Genomic DNA, 16,309 nt, shown 5'->3' on the forward strand with positions numbered 1-16,309 from the left:
AAGAAAGGTTCCAAAACAAAGATGGGAGGATGAGCCTTAGATGGGAAGGCTGACACTGCACTAAGAGGGAAGGAAAAGAGTGCTTCAGACTAAGGCAGAGTGGTTTGGAGGTAAAAAGTTAAAGAAATTCTAATTTCTCTGTTTTCTATCTTATTTATGAAGTAGTAGTAATAATCATAATAGTAATGAACATGGTGGTAGGATTAATAATGCTTATATTAAATAATATTTAATAAATACATATTAATGTTAATTATATAACTGACAGTGTTATTTATATAATTATTAGAATGGTGATTATTATAATTAACAAGTATTAATATTATTAATTTTTTAGTACTATGGGTTAAGTATTGTCTTATACATTAATTAATTTAATCCTCCTAGCAAACTTTTAAGAAGGATATTATTATTTTCACTTTTAAAAAGTTAAACAACTTGTCCAAGGTCACATGGCTAAGCCAGCATTCAAACCCAATCAGTCTGGCTCCAAAGCTTATACTATGAGCTACTTTATTATGCCAACACTCAATTTAGAGATTTTTAACAAGTCTCAATATAAAGCTCTTTAAAGAGCTTTTTTTTGGTGCAGTGATGGAGACAAAAACCAGACCAGAGATTTTGTGGAGTGGAACACAAAGTAGTAGGAGGTAATATCTGTTGAGAAAAAAAGGAGAAAATAGGTGATCAGAAGGGTGGGGAGAGTAAAGAAGTGTGAAATGATCTTTTCAGGGAAAGAAGCAATGAGTTGATACATAAAGAGGTTTCCAGACAATGGGAAGGATCTATTGGAATTTGGTGACCATGAAAATAAAGTGGTATAAAAATCTGCACTATTTTGTGATTTTTAGCCACTTAGGTGTAACCACAGAGAAATCAGAATTGGGTTCATCAAGGGTTAGGACTCTGCTGGATAAGTTCAAAAATTTCAGAGAGGTAAAGAAGTAACAGGGAAAGTGTTACTGAAGTGAACACAGAACCTAAACAAGATGATAAGGGAAGCTGATAAATTAGTAAGAAAGGAGATGGGAGAAGAACTGGAGGTCCCAACAAGAATTTGGTTACAAGGCAAATGACTGAACTAGAAATTACATGTTACCTTCAAAAAGCCAGATGCTTAGAGGAGAAGCAGTTTTCTAGGTGAAAACTGTCATAGATGTGACTGTGGAAGTGGGTGACACAGGCAGGTAGAGGGAGAAGTCACCGAAAATGAGGAAGCTAAGAAACTATGAGGCCAAAGTGTTGGATACTCTGATAGTAATGAGACGGAGAGGAAGCTGTGAGCGAGTGGTCTTTGAAGAATGAGAGGGTAAGAAGGCGGCCTAGCCAAATGGCATGCAAATCAAAGGAGCAGAAGGTATTTTCTTTTTATAAGAGTATGGAAAGTAATGCCCAGGAAGTGAAGAACACGGATACTAATCCTACTTCCTGACACAGAGCTACATGTGATAAAACCACTCAGGAGGGCTTATGTCTATGATTGATCATAGCTGAACTAATGCTCTGCATTTCTAACTCCCACCGCAAAGTTATACCCACTACCATGTTTTACTATAGACGTTTTCCTTCAAATTGATTTAACTAATTTGTTTAAGTAACACAAGAGTATATTTTTACTGAAAGAGTGAAAAAATTGGAAAGTAAGTATCTACAGTTTGGTATATATCCTTCTAAAATGATTTCTAAACACATACTTACACAGCAACATGTTTTTACGTATCATTTAGAATTTTTAACAGCATAAATAGGGGCATATTGTATGTGTTATCTGTACATTTTTCTTTTTACTTACAATATTTTTATGTTGTCCATGTTAGTAGAGGTCTACATAGGTCTACCTTTTGTTCATAACTACAAAAAATTTCCATAACATATAATTTTCCATAAACATAATTTATTTAACCATTCCCCTATTTATACAAACTTAACAGTTTTTTTTTCTAATTTCTTGTTGTTATAAACAATAAACTAAAGAATATTTCTGCACAGGGGGGCCTGGATGGCTCAGTTGGCTAAATGTCCAACTTTGGCTCAGGTCATGATCTCATGGTTTGTGGGTTCAAGCCCTGCATTGAGCTCTAAGCTGACAGCTCAAAGCCTAGAGCCTGCTTCTGATTCTGTGTTTCCCTCTCTCTTTCTGCCCCTTCCTGCTCGTTCTTTCTCTCCCTCTCTCAAAAATAATAAACATTAAAAAAACCCTGGGGGGGGGGTCAAATAATTTGCATATATTTTTATAAATTGTTCTAAACCGCCTTCTGAAAAAATTTACTCATTTACAAGGCAATGTTTAAAAAGAAAGCCCAGTTCCTCAATTCGATACCAATATCTATATTTGACAGAAAGAATTTTAAGATTCCTATTAAAGTACTGAATAAATATAATCAGTGTTTCAATTTGCATTTTGCTGATAAATAATAAAACTCGGCAGTTTCTCATGGTTTTTGTTTAAATTTTAAAACAGCCTAAGATATAATTCACATACCATATAATTTACCCAGTTAAAGTATATAATATAATTCAATGATATGCTTACTTTTCAGTGTTTTGTTTAGGGATTTTTTTGTTTGTTTTAGTATAGCCACAGATAAGTGGATCTATCATCATAGTCAATTTTAGAAAACTTTGACGCCTCAAAAAGAAACCTCATACCCTTTTAGCTGTCAGGACCTCTCCTCCTAGCCCTAAGTAACCACTAATGTACTTTCCATCTCCACAGACTGCCCTATTCTGGACTTTCATATTAATGGAATCATATAGTACATGGACTTTTGCGACTGACTTCTTTCACTTAGTATATGTTTTTAAGGTTCATCCAAGTTGCAACATGTGTAAGTACTTTATTCCTTTATACTATTATAATAATATCCCATTGTGTAGATATACCACATTTTGGTTATCCATAAGTTGATGAATATTTGGATTATTTCTACCTTTTGGCTATTATGAATAATGCTGCTGTACACATTCATGTTTAAGTTTTTATGAGGACATTTGTTTTCATTTATCATGGATATATACCTAGGAGTAGAACTGTTAGGTCATATGGTGATTCTATGTTTAATTGTTTGAGCGACTGCCAGACTGTTTTCCAAAGTGGCTTTACCATCTTGTATTTCCATCCAACAGTGTGAGAGTTCCAATTTCCCCACACCCTCATCAACACTTACCTGGCGTTTTGATTCTAGCCATCCAGCAATCCGGCAAGTGGTAGGTATCTCACTGTAATTTTGATCAAATTTCTCAGATGACTAATAATAACAAGCATATTTTCATGTGCTTTTTGGTGATTTGTGTATCTTCCTTGGAGATATGCCTGTTTAGATCCTTTACCCATTTTTAAATTGGGATATTTGTCTTTTTATTACTGCATTGTAAGAGTGCTTTATATATCTTAGATACAAGTCTCCTCTCAGATATATGATTTGTAGTGTTTTCTCCCATTGCACGCATTGTCTTTGCTCTTTCTTGTGTCCTTTCAAGAATTAAAGCTTTTAATTTTGATGAGTTCTAATTATCTATTTTTCTTTTCTTTTTCCTCTTTGTTTCTCATGATTGTGGTGTCATATCTAAGAATCCTTTGTCAAATCTAAGATCATGGAAAATATTACCCCCATATTTTCCTCTAAGAGTTTTATAGTTTTAGCTTTTGCATCCAGGTCTATGATCTATTTTGAATTCATCTTGTATATGGTATGAAGTAAAGGTCCAAGTTCATTATTTTGCATGTGACTATCCAGTTGTCACAGCACAATTTGTTGAAAAAAATATTCTTTCCTCATTGAATGGTCTTGGCACCTTTGTCAAAACTGAACTGACAATTAATGTATGGTCTTATTACTGAACTCCCAGTTCTATTCCATTGATCTATATGTCTGTTTTTGTGCCAACATCACACTGCCTTCAAATTTGAAATCAGGAAGTGTGAGCTCTCCTACTTTATCCTTCTTTTCAGAACTGTTTTGGCTATTCTTTGTCCCTTGCTATTCCATATGGGTATTAACTATACAAATAATTGTCCATTCACAGCCTTTCTTCATTTTTCTTTTAGATAAAGTTTTAAAATTGCTTATATGGGTATTAATCCTTTGATCATAAACTTTTTTCCTAGTCTGTCACCTATCTTTCAACCTTTTTTTATGGTGTCCTTTGTCATACAGAAGTTAAGTTTCATTTTATATAATATATATTTAAATATAAATATTTAAGTATACATATATTAATATTTACCAGTATTTCCTTCTAAAAATTAGCACATTTAAAAATACATAGATAGGGGCGCCTGGGTGGTTCAGTCGGCTGTGTCCGACTTCGGCTCAGGTCATGATCTCACAGTTCGTGGGTTCGAGCTCCATGTCAGGCTCTGTGCTAACAGCTCAGAGCCTGGAGCCTGCTTCAGATTCTGTATCTCCCTCTCTCTCTCTGCCTCTCCCCCACTCACACTCTGTTTCTCTCCCTCTCTCAAAAATAAATAAACATTAAAATTAAAAAAAAAGAAGAAACTGGTAGGAGAGAGGAGGCAGTGGAAAAAGATGTATAGTGTCCAGATAATATACAAACTAAATAATCCAAATGTGATTTGTTGTGATATAGTTGTCTGATGCTAAGGAAGCTTTTCTGTAACAAACTTGTCCAATCTTTCCCTGATTTTCATAAACTTTATATGATGTTTAGTCATGCACAAACCCAAAATATCAAGCAATATTTTGCAGCTAATCACTAAGAAATCTGCAGCAATAGTCAATAGACATTTACAAATAGCATCACGCTTTGGCATTGTCTGAAAATAGTAAGCAATTATTTGAGAATCATATTAGTTTTGACCTGCCAAGTCAATGATACAAAAAATCTGACAAAATGAAAATGTGGAGCTGTAAGAACCTTCATACGCAGTTGGAGGCCATGTAAATTGGTACAGCCAAGAATTTGGAACAGCATTATCTGATAAAGATGCACATAAACATCTGATCCTTCACATAAACCTCAGAAAAACTATAACACATTTACACATGGAACAATGAACAAGAGTGCTCACAGTAGCATTATGAGTTTTCTGTTTTTATAACATCTTCACTGAGATATAATTCATATACCATAAAATTATTTTAAAGCATACAATTCAGCAGTTTATAGTATATTCACAGAATTGTGCAACCATTACCACCATCTAATTTCAGAACATTTCATTACCCCAGAAAGAAATCCCACATCCATTAGTCGGCACTCCCCATTCCTCCCTTGTCTAGCCTATGGCACCCACTAACCTACTTTCTATCTCTGTCTTTGTCTATTCTAGACAGTTCGTACAAATGGAATCAATACACATAGGATTTTGTACCTGGTTTCTTTCACTTAGCATAATGTTTTCATGGTTCACTGAGACTGTAGCATATATCAGTACTTCATTACTTCTAATGGCCAATCATACTCCATTATATGGATACACCACATTTGTTTATCCATACACGGGTTGATGGGCATTTGAGTTGTTTCCACTTTTTGGCTATCATGAATAATGCTGCTGTAAACATTCATGTACCAGTTTCTATGTGGACATATGTTTTCAGTTATCTTGGATATATGCTCAAGAGCAGAATTGCTGGGTCATATGGTAACTTTGCACTCAATGCTTTGGGGAACTACCAGCGTGTTTTCCAAGGTGGCTATACCATTTTTGCCATCACACAAGCAATGCATGAGGTTCCAATTTCTTCATTTTGTCACCAATATTTGTTACTGCCATCTTTTTATTAAACCATCCAAATGGGTGGGAAGTAGTATCTCTTTGTAGTTTTGATTTTCATCTCCAGATTATGTTTTAGTAGCAAAACAAATCTCATCATCCTAAAAACAGTGTATATATCCATCAACAGAAGAAGATACTTTTAGTACAATTATGCGCTGGGCTACCTACCATATGACAATGTGAAGACGGGTAAGTTAGTGTCGCATGTAACAATGTGCAAATGAATAAACTAGTGCTTTGCATTATCAACAGATAAATCTTACAAATATAATATTAAATTGGAAAAAGCACATAGCAAAAGGATATGTAGAACATAGTGCCATTTATATAATTTTAAAAACATATAAAACAACATTATAAATTATTTAGGGATACGTTTATATGAGGTAAAAATATAAAGACATGTTAACTATATTGCTAATAGTCTATTTCTCAAACTAGTTGGCAGTTACACAGGTACTTGTTATATTATTCTCTGCAAGGTTTGAAAGAGTTTATTAAAGATAATAAATCAATGAGAGAAAAAGTCTGGTCATTACATCTGCTGTGTGCTTTCCACTGCTACCAAGTATAAACCAATGTTAAAGACTGGGAAATAGCTGAACAGTTAAATGACATCTCATCTAAGACTTCTTAGTTTAATAAGAAACAATTCTAACAAGCAATAGGGCTTCTTCCTATCAAAATTCAAGCCCTAAAAGAATCTGTTAACCTGCATGGCTTTTAAAATATGAACAATCAGGGGTGCCTGGGTGGCTCAGTTGGTTAAGCATCTGACTCCGGCTCACATCATGATCTCATGATTTGTCAGTTCAAGCCCCGCGTTGAGCTCTATGCTGAGAGCTCAGAGACCGCAGCCTACTTCAGATTCTGTGTCTCTCTCCCTGTGCCCTCGCCCTCTCACGCTCTGTCTCTCTCTCTCAAAAGCAAATAAACATTAAAAAATATGAACAATTGGATAAATATTAAAATTGAGTGAAAATTTGTACTTATTTGTCCTGGGTGAAAAAATTATGACAATTTCATTTTATTCTACAGCTATCTCTGCATAAGGAAATCCGTCTAAAAAAGTTAAGTGAATCAATAAGATTTAAACATTACTGATATCACTTATTAAATGAAAATATTATAAAGTACTCAGATTTAAGATACACTTTCACAACCTTTTCTTTTTTTTTTAAGTTTGTTTATTTTTTTTTTTATTTTTTTTTTTATTTTTTTTTTTAACATTTTTTATTTATTTTTGGGACAGAGAGAGACAGAGCATGAACGGGGGAGGGGCAGAGAGAGAGGGAGACACAGAATCGGAAACAGGCTCCAGGCTCCGAGCCATCAGCCCAGAGCCCGACGCGGGGCTCGAACTCACGGACCGCGAGATCGTGACCTGGCTGAAGTCGGACGCTCAACCGACTGCGCCACCCAGGCGCCCCAAGTTTGTTTATTTTTTGACACAGAGAGAGAGCGAGCGTGAGCTAGGGAGGGGCAGAGAGAAGGAAGACACAGAATCCGAAGCAGGCTCCAAGCTCGGAGCTGTCAGCACAGAGCCTGATGCGGGGCTTGAACTCAAGAACTGTGAGACCATGACCTGGGCTGAAGTCGGACGCTTAACTGACTGAGCCACCCAGGCACCCCCACAACCTATCTTTTTGAAGTTCTCAAAGAAAGCCATTTCTTTGAGAAATTTCTCAAATTGAGAAATTTCTCACAGAAAACCCCAACACAAAATGCTTTGTATTTCTTTTTTTTTTTTTTTTTTTTTTTAATTTTTTTTCAACGTTTTTTATTTATTTTTGGCACAGAGAGAGACAGAGCATGAACGGGGGAGGGGCAGAGAGAGAGGGAGACACAGAATCGGAAACAGGCTCCAGGCTCTGAGCCATCAGCCCAGAGCCTGACGCGGGGCTCGAACTCACGGACCGCGAGATCGTGACCTGGCTGAAGTCGGACGCTTAGCCGACTGCGCCACCCAGGCGCCCCCAAAATGCTTTGTATTTCTATACGTTTCAAGTTGGAAATTGGACTGCCAAAAAAAATAGAAAGAAAAAGAAAAAAAGTCACACTGCCTAAATCGACACAAGGTTAAAACAACTTGGAAATTTAAAAAGTAATTCCTAAAATAAACAAAATAAAATAACAAAATAAAAAGTAATTCCTATTGTATCTTGACTGTGTTGCTGTTATTACACAAATCTGCACATGTGATAAAATTACTATAACTATACATGCATACACATACAAATGAGTACACGTAAATCTGATTTTAAATCTGAATAAGGTTGGGGCGCCTAGGTGGTTCAGTCAGTTAAGCATCCAACTTCGGCTCAGGTCATGATCTCATGGTTTGTGGGTTTGAGGACTGTGTCGGGCTCGGGGCTGACAGATCAGAGTCTGGAGCCTGCTTCGGATTCTGTGTCTCCCTCTCTCTCTGCCCCTCCCCTCTTGCTCTGTTTCTGTCTCAAAAATAAATTAAACATTAAAAAAAATTGTTTTTTAATCTGAATAAGGTCTATGAATTGTACCAGTGTCCATTCCCTGATTTTGATAATAGCCTATAGTTATGTAAGATGTTATTAGTGGGAGAAAACTGGGTAAAGGATTAATAGGACTTCTGTGTAAGTTTCTATGAATCTACAATTATTTCAAAATAAAAGTGTTAAAGAAAAAATTCCTGGGATCTAACATGAGATACTGAGACAATAATTTGCTTATATCTCTCTGAGCTCTGCATGAGACTCCTTTATCCAGACATTTTCAATTCCACAGTTGTTGGCTTACAGATCCCCACTTCCTTTGTTTCTCCTCCTAACTTGCCACTGTTCTAATAATTCTGGCCTTTAAACTACTCACTAGCTCATGAGAGGGTAAAGAGAAAAAAGAAAGATGAAATTCTAATGATTTTAATATCTATTAGCAGATACTATAAAGGAAGGTTTTACAACTATCAGATTTCCTTTTCTTAGGCCATTTCTAGATACCACAGAAAATGACTTTCCTACTTAAAAGGAGTCTTCAAACTGGTCCTTTCAAAAGCACAGAGTAGGATACACTGGTAGCTAGATGCAGTCCCCTATGAAGAAAAACAGTGATGGAAATTCACAAGTCAAAACTGGAAGCCAAGATAAGCAGCAACCTGGCTGGAGAGCACTGATCCTTGAGTCTCAGCCTAGGCTACCGGAGGCAGTTGAGGGATGAGAAAACACATACACACTCATACACACAACCATAATAAAGTTCATCGAAAGCACTCCAATACTCTTTAACACAAAAGGACAATAGTGATAATCTAGATCAAGTCAAACCAAAAGGTGTGTTTTTCTCCCTTTTCTGTAGGAGTTAAAATAGATGATCAGTAGGGACTTCTGCCCCACTAAAGTTCAGAAGAGACATAGCTACTGTTCTTACGTTGAGTAATTGCAGATAATCTTCAGAGCCTTTTGGGGCTTTAATAACCTGAAAAGCATGCATGTATGTATGTATTTCACTAGTGAAATGTGATTAAGGGGAATGGTATTAAGAAACAATTTATTTATCTATCAATAAAAGACAGCAATCTATGAATAAGATAAATAAACATGGATAGTCAGTAGTAAAGCAAGTAACTGCTTTACAAATCCTAGTGATATCAGTACCCTATTACCCTCAAGTAACCATATAAAACCCTGAAAAAAGGTGAGAGGGTGACTTTCAAAGACAACAGATACTGGAGACTTTAGTTCTTCAATCATTAGAACAGAACATGATTCAAATATGAACAGTTCAAAAGGAATATGCGTAACCATTTCCTTGGAGAAAAGGTCTCTTTTTTTTAAGTTTATTCATTTTGAGAGAGAGAGACAAAGAGAGTCTGAATGGGGGAGGGACAGAAAGAGAATGAGAGTGAGAGAGACAGGGACAGAGACAGAGACAGGGAGAGAGAGAATCCCAAGCATGCTCCAGGCTGTCAGTGTGGAGCCCAGTATGGCGCTCAGTCCCAGGACCCTGAGATTATGACCTGAGCCCAAATCCAGCATCAGCCACTTAACCAACTGAGCCACCCAGGTGCCCTGGAGAAGTAAAAGGTCTTAAAACAAGTTCAGAGAAATAACCTATCAGGACAGATGGGAAAAATCTTGGAATAAATCAGCAACCAAAGCAGACTACAGCAAAGCAGAAAGAAAGCCTCTATGGACACTGCGAAGAGATGGCCAGGAAGGACAGAACCAGGGATAAGGTGGGTTTAAGAGTATAAAGCTGCAGAGCTCTGGGGAAGAGGTAGGTGTATCCCCTCTCTACAGTGGATAGAAACAAGTACAATAATCCAAAGTTCAACTTATGTTCATAGAAATTGTTTAAAACACATTTTCCTCCTTATTCACAGGTCATCATATCAACAGCAGCCCTACACTGGAAACACTAGGTGAATAATAAAACTATTTTGCCTCCCAAGTCTTCCACCTGCCACAGCATGACTTGCTCAAGAAAATCTGACAGACAGCCTATGATGCCTGAAGCTACTATGTGGCTCTAAATGTTGACCGGAGGTTGACCATAATTTACAATAATAAAATTTATGCATTTGGATGCTGAATTGGAGTCCGGGGCTAAATTTTCCCCCAATGTTTAAAATATAATATCTTTGATTTTAGCAGGAACAAATAAGAACTGAGAAAGGCACAGTCTAGGTAATAAATTGCTGTTGGCAGCCCTGAACCCAATGGAACATAATAAAATTGCCTTAGGATAGGGCTAAACAGAAGCAAAATAGGAATCTTCTGGAGGCATTACCAGGAACTCATTAAAAGCAGAAATCATAGAGGAGACATGTGACTCCTCACCCTTGTCCACAAATAATCATGAAAATATAACAGCCAGTCATAATTTCCAATCACGGTGTAGTCAGAGCTCCATAATTACATGACTACTGGATTTGGGACGGGAGAAGGGATTTCACCAACTTACTCTTATGATTTAGACCCCATAGGAAGGTAATGAGACAATTCCCTCTGGAGGATGTGTTCAGAAAAACTAGATGAGATGTTCCTCTCAGACCAGCTAAACTTCTTAAATGATTTGGTTGCTTTCCCCAGAATCTCATCAGAAAAAAATTATGATTTCTCAGATTAAAGGGATAAAAATATTTTATCTCTCTGCCTTCGTGTAAACTTAAGAATCTATTCCAAATAGGGAGGTCCTACTCCTGGAATATAACTTGATCCAACCTACAACTAATTGGACTTTACCATCCTTAGGGAATGATGAAAAATAACAGACCTGAACCCCTACAGTGGTCAGGCATTCAAGGGATGATGTGATAGTTACATATTGGTCCTCTTTCCTCTAAAAGATGGAGATAACTGACTGAACAATGTAGAAAGAAGCCTCAATTCTGAAACTCATTAAGATAAAATCAGATTTTTTAAGATTTTTATTTTTCTGTTTTTCTATTTCAGACACAAATACACACCCAAGTTCTCTGTAGCAAATAACATCCCTTGTTACCCAGAACAATGCCTGACACATAGTAAAAGCTCAATAAATATGTATTTTAGTAAACACCTGGATGAACGAGCAATTAAACAGTCTCTTTCAAGACTTCCTTGGCTTCCCTGAAAACTAACTAGTTCTTCAGCTTTCCCTATGACCACTCTTTCTCTTCCCAAACATGTAAATTTTCCAAGGGTCAGACCTCAGTCTGCTCTTCCTGAAAATAACAGAATTCATTTTCTTTCAGAACTTTACTGAACACTGATTCATTAATTTAAGGAGTACAGTCAGCACTAAGGAGAAAAAGATGGTTGAGACATGCTTTCTGCTATCAGGGACTCTTAGTTTAACATAAGGAAAAGTAAATATGAATTTGTGTAAGATAATATCACATGTAGTTGCTAAACTAGCACGAAGAACAAGATGTTATAAGGACAAGAAGGAAAGACAAATAAACTCTGACAAGGTAGGCTTCACAGAGAAAGTGGTATCAAAGCAGAACCTTGAAAGATTTAGTAGGGTTTTACCAAGTACAGAAGGGCAGAGAGGACAATGTAGGCAAAGAGAACAACATAAACAAATGTTCACGAGAAGTGCTCAGGAAATGGCAAGTAATAAATGAGCAGGTATGTGAATATGGTTGAGGAATAGTGGGGAAAGAAACTGATTAGACGGGTTGAAAAAATTTAGATCCCACGGAAAGAGCTAGCCTGTTTATTCTGCATGTCAATGGTTCCAAAATGCAAAATTGCATCAGAGTAACTTCAAATGCATGGAAAAAATACAGATTCCTGGATTCTACCCCCAAGCTACTGAAGTGGAATTGCCAGAGATAGGGCAGAGGCATCTGTATTTGAATGAGTATCCTAATGTGTAATAAAATTTGGTAACCATTGATGGATTGTTTTTTTTTTTTTTAAGGAAAGTTATATTATTAGATTGATATTTTAAAGATAACTCTGAAGGTACTATTAAAAATGGACTGGGGGTGCTTGGGTGGCTCAGCCAGATGAGTGTCCAACTTCGGCTCAGGTCATGCATGATCTCACAGTTTGTGAGTTCAGGCTCACTGCTGCCAAGACAGACTTGCTTTGGATCCTCTGACCTCTCTTTCTCTCTGCCCCTCCCCAGCTTGTGCTCCCTCTTTCTCAAAAATAAGCCATTTAAAAAAATGGACTGTAATATGTGCAAAATAAGAAAAAGGGAGACCTACAGCAGACTATGGCAACAATGCATTCATTTATTTGACAAGCATTTAAAAAAATATGTGCCTACTAGTTCACATAAGAGATGACACCTTGAACTAGGGTACCAGCAATGTTAATGGAGACAAGAAGAGAGTCAAGAGACATGAAAAAGTAGAACTGACAACTCTTGATGAAGGAAGGAAGGAAGGAAGGAAGGAAGGAAGGAAGGAAGGAAGGAAGGGTGGGAAGGAGAAGAAGGAATGAAGGGAGGGAGGGAGGGAGGGAGGGAGGGAGGAAGGAAGGAAGGAAGGAAGGAAGGAAGGAAGGAAGGAAGGAAGGAAGGGAGCAAATCCCAGTTTTCATCGATGATTCCCAAATTTGGATGAGCATCAGAATAAAAGATTCCTGGCTCCTACCCCAGACCTACTGAATCAGGTTCTTTGGAGGGTAGGGCTAAGAGTTTCTATCCACCCCCCCCCACCTTTTTTTTGAGAGAGAGAGACAGAGAGAACAGAATCTTAAGCAGTCTCCACACTCAGCACAGAGCCTGATGTAGGGCTTGATCTCATGACCATGAGATCATGACCTAAGCTGAAATCAAGCATTGGACCCTTAGCTGACTGAGCCATCCAGGCACCCTTCAGAGTCTCTATTTTTAACACCTGCCCCCTGATGATTTTCATGCAGTCAGTTGAGCATCAATGGTGGCATTGACAAATAAGAACTAATGTCTTAGATGACTGAGTAGTTTATGAAGAGAAGAAGAGGAGGAGGAGAGACAGCTTTTTGACCGGGATAAAAAAACAGTTTTTCTCTGGAATTATGGAGACTGAGATAAATCTGCAAGACATGGTGATCAAGATGTCAAGTAGACAACTGGGAATACAAACCTGGAGTCCAGAGAAAAGATAAAGTCTAGAGAGGTCAGAGCTGGATAGCTGGACATCATGAATACATGGCCCTAGATGAGGCCATGGGAGTAGGTAAGGTTACAAATGGAGAAACGATAGAGAAAAAAGTGGGCTGAAGATGGAAGTCTGGAAAAAGAGTGGGCAGAGGAAGAGGAATAGAGAAGAAAGTGCAGAAGAGTGATCCAGGAGGTAAGAGGAGGATCTGGGGGGGAGGGGGCGGTTTAGAAGCCAAGGGTTGAGTTTTAATTAATAAAAGGGATCAATGGACAAAATATAAAATGGTCCAAAAGGAAAAGAATTAAGAAGGTATGGCATTTAGGAAGTCTGTGGTGACCTCTGAGAAAGCAGTATCAGTAGAATGGCAGGAACAGAAGTAGAAAAGTAGGTGTACACCACTCCTTGAGGAGAAAGGAGAGAAAGATGAGTCAGTAGTCTTAAAGAAGGAGTTAAGACAGAAAAAGTTTGCGCGGTAATTTTTATCATGTATTTTTTATTGAGGTATAACTGATATATAATAGTTTCAGGGGTACGACATGATTCAATATTTGTATGTATTGCAAAATGATCACCACAATAAGTCCAGTTAATGTAGTTTTTCTTTTCTTTTCTTTTCTTTTTTTTAAGTTTATTCATTGGAGAAAGAGAAAGAGAGTACGTGCAAGCAAAGGAGGGGCAGAGACAGAGGAACAGAGAAGCCCAAGCAGGCTGAAGTTCATGAACCATGAGACCATGACCTGAGCCAAAATCAAGTTGGATGCTTAACAATTGAGCCAACCAAGTGCCCCAATGTTGTTTTTTATTTCTGAGAATGAAGAAAACTTGAGGAATGTTAAAGAAAAGAAGAAGAAACGAGGGGAGAAGAGAGTGAAGACACAAATGAAGAGATCACTGATCTCGTAACATCCTGGAAGTAGTAGGGAAGGATGATACTGGACCCTGAAAGGAGAGGAGGAAAAATGACAACAGAAATGGTTTGGAGGTGGAGAGAAGAGTACTGGATGTGGGTTTTTTCTTGTTTGTCTTGTTTTGTTTTGTTGGTTTTCTTTGACTAGACAGTGATTTTGTCAGCTCTTACTAAGAAAGAAATAAAAGATGTGCTTAGATACAGAGCCACTAGGAATGATTAAAACATTGGTAGGTGGTAATAAAGGCCCAGATGAGGGTATTTCATTTTATTTGCTTAACAAATACATATATTAGCACTCTCTTTGTGCCAGGCAGAGTTCTGAGCACCTTACATACATTAACTCAATTATTCCTCATAACAACTCTGAGTTTGAAACTCTTACTGTCTTCATTACACATATGATGCAACTGAGATACTCAGAAATTAAGTGACTTACATAACCAAGATTTGCACCACCAAAACTCAAATCTAGATGGTCTGGCTCTAACGCTGTGCTTTTTGCCACTCTACTGTGCTGCCTCTTTTTTTTTTTTTTTTTTAAATATTTTATTTATCTTTGAGAGGGAGAGAGAGAGAGAGAGAGAGAGAACATGAGAGGGGGAGGGGCAGAGAGAGAGGGAGACAGCATCTGAAGCGGGCTCTGCACTGACAGCAGTAAGCCTGATGTGGGGCTCAAACTCATGAACTGCGAGATTATGACCTGAGCCGAAGTCGGATGCTCAACCAACTGAGCCACCCAGGCGCCCTTGTGCTGCATCTTTAATATAAAAATCTGTATGTTTGCCATGCAGCCAATAAGAAATACTCTACAATGTTATCTAACACTGCTGAGCAGCTTAGGAGAGCAGGATTGGGAAGAGGTGGGGTAAGTGCTGTGAATTTCACAAATTGAAATATGTCCAGGGCACCTGTGGAAGAACAGCTGTGATGACTGCTGGACCAGGGAGTCCAGCTAATTCTGACTCCACAATCTATCTTAGACCCTAAACTCTTCTCTAAATTGCAACTGTTCAGTGCACATTAGCAGTTTGGTATCTCACAATCTTACCTGAAATTAAGAGAAAACTAAGCCCTACTCTTGCCCCATATCAGCTTCCTTTCTTGACTTCCCCATTTCTATTTACATTTTAGTGCAGAATGAAAGAGGACTGTCTTTCTCACCATTTTTCCCCCAGCACCTCGTTCAGTATGTGGCAGGGAATGCATGCTTAATAAATACTTGTTGAATTTCAGTATTATTCTCAAAATCTTAAAATTGTCTTTGACCTCTCCTTCTCCTGCTTTCTATATCCAGTAAGTTCTCAATATTCTGTATTTTTCCTTTTTTTTAATGTTTATTTTTTATTTATTTCTGAGGGGTGGGAGACAGATAAAATTCCAAGCATGCTCTGTGCTATCAGCGCAGAGCCCAATGTGGGGCTCAAACCCCTGAACCGTGAGATCATGACCCGAGCCAAAATCAAGGGCTGGACGCCTAACCAACTGAGACATCCAGGAGCCCCAATATCCTGTATTTTTCCTAAGTGCCTTTCCACATCTTACTTTCTTAGACTCTTTTCACTATTGCCATAGAGCCTATTATAATAAGCTATGGTGCATCTTAACTTTTGCTTCTCCCTCAAATCAATCTATCCAATACAATTTTATCAAATTAGTCACTTAAAATACTATTCTTCTCACATTATTCCTTTGCTCCAAAATTTTCAATCTGTTTATTTAATAAGAAGTTATGAGATGGCCAACCTGCCAGAAACAGTGCCTTTCCCAATTTCCAAGTAGTAACCTCTATTTTTTAGAACATCCATACTAATTATCTAGTCTAATCATTCCACAGTTATCCCACCTTGAACACCTAGGTTTTTTTTTTTTTTCACGTAACTATGTCTTATCTCACCAAATGGTGTACAAGGTTCCTGAAGGAAGGGAAAGTTTCTTTTACTTTTTTCATCCTACGAGACCTTAAGCACAGTCCAGTGGACAGGAGTACCTATTGTCCTTGACAAACAGTGTCCCAGCAATCATAAAGAGAAAGATACCAGGTTGAAGAAAATGGTCCTTGATGTACTCTGGTTTGGACTAGTATCCTAGTACATTATTT

General features: G+C 37.6%; 1 protein-coding gene across 8 annotated transcripts in view; it reads right to left on the minus strand.

Moving 5' to 3' along the window:
- PPP1R12B (protein phosphatase 1 regulatory subunit 12B) overlaps positions 1 to 16,309 on the minus strand; it is a 218,258-nt gene that overhangs the window by 177,298 nt on the left and 24,651 nt on the right. The gene's annotated exons all lie outside the window — the stretch shown is intronic.

This window comes from Panthera pardus, unplaced genomic scaffold (genome assembly GCF_024362965.1).
Source record: "Panthera pardus isolate Hobbes unplaced genomic scaffold, ASM2436296v1 HiC_scaffold_21, whole genome shotgun sequence".
Classification (NCBI taxonomy): Eukaryota; Metazoa; Chordata; class Mammalia; order Carnivora; family Felidae; genus Panthera; species Panthera pardus.